The following is a 5515-nucleotide window of genomic DNA, read 5'->3' as shown; positions in this document are numbered from 1 at the left end:
GGCAGTGGTGAGCATGGAATGTACATTTTCTGAACGTGTCACTATTTCTAAAGCAATTTGCACTTCTTTAGATGTATATCATACAAGATTTGGACATCCTTCATAAAAGATTTGGACATCCTTCTGCTATGCCTATTGTAAAATCTAATTCTTCTTACCAATTGCCTATTAATAAAGAAATCAAGAATCTACTATGAACGTTGTGGTACGTGTGTGAATGACTCTCCAAGGCTATGTATACAAGAGTTTTCATGTTCCTATTCTATGCATATCACTATAACACATGTGTCGAATAGTGGCAGTTTATTTTAAAACCTACGGCAATTTAAAGCATAGTCAACTATTATAGGTTCAATGGTTTAACGATAAGGATGGCAGGAGTATCCAAACTTGCGAGTGTTTGACCCGTCTATTGGAGGGCGGAGCTAGAAAATTTTTTGGAAGGGGCCAACATAAAAAATATAAATTAAAAAAAAATTCAAAGGGGGCTAAACTAAAAAATTAGAAACTTATACATACAACTTATTAATTTTGAATGCCCCCCTTTCTTATAACGTGGCTCCGCCACTGCCGCCTATACTTGATCGGAATGAGTTTAAACCCAATCCAGGACAGGACTGGATCAGATTTATGTATTCGCCCCTACTCGTACAGGAGTATATATATATAAGGATTAGGATTTTCGTTTGTGCCTACATTTAGAAATTCACTAATCGACCCGGACTCCCAAAGAAACCAAAGTCATCTTCTTCTCTGCAGCCCACTGGCCTAGCCCTGCTCACCGTCACTACTTAGTTTCTCGTTGTTGCTGCTCAGCCCCTCGCCGTCACTAGCTGCAGTGAGCCCCTTTCTTCTAACTGCGTCGGTGTCTCTTCCGCGGGTGAGTCCCTCGCCGTCGTTGCTCAGCCCCTCTCTCTCTCTTTCCATCACAGTTTGAGTCTGTACTTGGTCGATCTAAGTTCTCCTCTTCTTTTTCCACAAGTTCATCACTTGGTTGTCGTCACTATGAACCTGGCCATCCCATTGCATGTGAGTCCGACACTAAAACCCCTTTACTTTGTCTCTTTGACCGCCAGTAAATTCTACAATTTTGTTAATATATATTGTCACTACAACAAACGCGACAAATGGCGGCGGTTAGAACTTCGAATGGCGGCAGTTTTTTAACCGTCACTAAATATTCTGCAACGGTTGATCGACCGCTGATAGTAAAGACACCAATAAATTTTTAGTGGCGGTTTTTAATGACTGCCGGAATAATCGCTGCTAAACTATGTTTAACGGTAAATATATTTTGCGGCGATTAACAACCATTGTTATCTTCTAGAACTGATTTTAGACCCTTTTGTTTATTGTAATTTTGTTTATGTGTCTGATTATAGTTTTTCATTTTTTATTTTGATTGAAAGTAAGAGACTTTCTATAGTTTTTATGATTGTAGTTTTTTTTTTAGTTTATACTAATATTTGTAATTTTGTGATCGTAGTTTTTCTGTGATTTTTCTAATATATGCAACATAAGTATTCATTAATTTAATTACCTTAGTAAAAATATTTTCTTTTTCTAGTGATACTTTTCTTATGTCTAGGGACTCATCATAAAGCACGGTTGTTACAATAATACAAAATAATTTCTTATAATAAAGTTTAAATTTGTGAATTTTGATGGACAAAAGCTAATAATACATATGAATAGTGTTAATAATAGTTTTTTTTAATCTGGGATGTATAAAATCTATCTTTTTTAAATGTTCTATATAGTTTGTTTAGTTTTTTTAATTTTTTTAATGTAAGTTCTTTAAGGCTATTTCATAATTAATAATGTTAAAAAAGACACACAAATAAAGTAATAATATTGTTTCTAATGATAATGAAATTGAAGTTTAAAGTAATACTATATAATCCAACTTCAAAAATTCTACAATCAACAAATAATAATGTCTTAACTTTAGAAAGATCAACTCCTATGAAGGTGACAATAAAACTAATATTAAGAGTGTTTATTGAGAGTATTTTGATGGTTTGAAAATTGAAGATGAATGGAAGACGAAATATAAATTTGTAATGATTAGACATTATTAATTTTTTTAATTTCAAGTTATTTGACATGGTATGAATTTTATATTTGTATTTTAATTTATGTATAAATTTTAAGTTTTTATTTTAATTTATATATAAATATGAAAAAATTAAAATGTTATTTAATTTTTATAGGGACAACTAATTAAGAACAGAGCAAGTACCTAACTATGAGAGTGGGTTAGGATACAATAATTTATTATCCATGGATAGAAGTGAAACTGATAATAGAAAAGTAAAAGGAATGCGAAACGAGGTCGGATAGCAAAAACACGTCCCTATTCATCCCACTGTCAATCCTATTTAATGGTCTAACTACAATTAAATTGTAGTTTTATTAATTAAAACTAATTTACATATATAATTAATAAACTGTTTTACTTACATACATATGTTAAGAGATATTTAGGAATTTGGATTCTCTAAATTTTGAATTTATACTTTAGAAGGTAAAGTGTGATCTTCTACTTTTGAATGATTTTTCTCTCATATTTATTTTTAGTTCCATTTATGAAATAAATGGTGAGAAATTACATTTTACTCTCTAAAGTAAAATTCAAAATTTAGAAGATTTAAATCCGATATTTAGTGTGTAATTATTTATGTCTCTACCTGACAATAAATTTTTTTTGTAAAAGAACAAGGTATTTATATTTCCCTTTAAATATAAAACGAAGACGACGACGACTAAATAAAGCTGAAATTAAACTTTTAAAAAAACACAATTGAGGAGCAGAATATTTTTAATTTTTAATATTTTTTCCCTCTTTGCTTGTGATAGTGCTTGAAGAATCGATCTTTTAGTAATAGCAATATACATAAAAGTAGTACCCTTTTTGTTCTTTAGAGTAATTTCTTCTTCTCTTTCTCTATCAAACTTTTCAAAGACGGGTTTAGTTAGAAACACAAGGATGGTTCCATAGCAATTATCTTGTGTCATTTCGTGTATTCAAAAGAATGAAAATAGGTGAATGGTGGGGAACCCTTTTTTGTTTGCATCGATGGAAGGTTCCTTGTGGTCTCTAATTATATATATTTTGTTTTGTTTCGTCGGCGCTTGCATGTATATATCCCATCTTACTAAATAATATTAATAGAATATTTATTTAAATTAATTCTTACAAATTTTAGATTAAATATTTTAGCTTTCAATAAATAATATTTTAAGAATTATTCTTGTTAGATAGATTAAACTATTCGTTACTTTTAATTAAATTTTTAAAATTTATGTTAGACAAATAAATTTTAAACAAATTTTATTATAATGGAATTAAATTCTCAAAAATATCATTATAAACAAATTAGTATCTCTCAATAAGACCCATTTATTTAATAAAAAACAATTTTTAAAACTTCTAAAAAATAATTAATAATTTGTTAAAAATAAAATATTCAATCTAAAATTTTGTTTAGATGAATTTAAATGTTTATTCCTATTAATAATACCGCATTTATTGACATGCACATTCATTTTCATGTCATTTGCTCTTTTGTATTAATCATAGTTATAGGACCATATAATATAATGGGTCCCAATTTCTAGCATACATAGGCTAACTACGACTCATTTATGAACTATACTCCAACATACTAATCGCCACTATTATTACAACCATCCAAATTAATATATGGTTCCAACATATATATATTTATGGGAGTATGTACATAGCAACTTAATTATACATTTGAAAAATAAAATGAAAAGACATATAGCACTTAGTTGTAGCCGTATATATCCTATAAAGGCAAATAAATTCTATACATATGAGGGTGATTATTACCATATTCCAGCTATCTTCTTGTCGGATTGGATTTTAATTTCTTATTGTTTTGCTAATTAAGAAACCGATCCTACTAGAGAGAGGGGAAAAAAATATCAACCACAAAATATTTACATATTAAAAAAAATTCAAAAATTAGACGTCCAATCATTTAATTTATTTTTTATTCTTTGATTATTTTCTATTATTTATCCTCAAGAGGTATACCAATATATGGCATAATCAATACAAAGTAGTTATAAACACGCAATCAATATATACAAAGTAGTAATATTTTATCAAAAACAAAATCAAAAACAGATGTTTAATATATACTTATCTTAGTCCTAATCATTATAATTATTTTTTAAAGATACTTATATTTTTTCGTTTACAATTAGTATTTCATAAAAAATTATTCTGAAAATTTTCATAATTAGAATCATTTTTAAAGTCTAAAGTACTTAACTAAAAAATTATTTTGCAACAGTTATAATAAATAAATTAATTGTCGGAAATTTAATTTTTCTTGTATGTCCTTTCATCCAACCAATACTTTGTTGGTATAATTTTATATAATTTAATACTTAATCTAGTATGTCACATGCATTGTCACTATAAATCTAAGAGATGTATATAATTAGGAGTTTAATTTTGATACATCATAAATGGTTTTATATAATTATTTAATTAAATTTATGTATTTAAATAATTTTTTAAATACTAAATTTAAAAATAGTTATTTTTAATAATATAAAAAATTTGTAGACACCATTAATATATATGGAAATTAAATTATATAATAACTTTAGTTTATGAATTATGATGATGAATTGATGATGATAAGGATATGTATGTAGGGTTTTTTATTTTTTATTTTTTAATTATTGGTGGCTTTGTGAGATTATTATTTTTGAATGCAGAATTGAAGAAGGTGCGTGTCTTTACCGTTGCATAATCTTTTTCACAATCTGATGATGATTATTATGAGACTCTGAAAAATTTTTTAGGAATTGATATAAAGAAGAAAAAGATTCCTCTATGATCAGAAAATTGAGAATAAAATGGAATAGATTGTTGTCTTTTTTTGCATTCAAATGTCCCTAAAGTGAAATTAAACGTGATGCACGGTTCCATATCCAAAAATTCTAAGAGGTGAAAACGAAAAAAGATTCCGAATAATAATGATGTTAGTAAAGTTAGAGTTAGAGCTTCTGTTCTTCGAACTCAAAGCAGAAAGCGAAAGCTACATGGATAAAGTGAATTGTGAGGACTGAGGACTGAAGATTTACGATAATATATTAACAATAAAAGTAAAACTAAACTATGTTTTTTGAAAAATATTTATGAATAAGATAAAAAAATATTTTTTAACAATAAAAACGAGATTCAACAATTTTTTTTGTCCCGGTTTTTTTTTTTAATTTTAAAATACGTTTTTTTTAATATTTGAAATATTTTTATTTTATTTTTAATGGTGATATTTTTACGATAAATAATTAGTCAATAATTTTTTAAATTTTATCTTTAACTATAATTATTTTATTTATTAAATTTAATTTTAATATACTGTACATATAAAATTATATATACATGTAATTACATAATATTATATTAACAAAAATAATTATTTTTTATATTAATTCCGTAAATAATTAATCATCTAAAAAGATGATT

Source organism: Arachis duranensis, chromosome 4, assembly GCF_000817695.3.
Source record: "Arachis duranensis cultivar V14167 chromosome 4, aradu.V14167.gnm2.J7QH, whole genome shotgun sequence".
Lineage (NCBI taxonomy): Eukaryota > Viridiplantae > Streptophyta > Magnoliopsida > Fabales > Fabaceae > Arachis > Arachis duranensis.
This window is presented reverse-complemented; position numbering follows the sequence as displayed.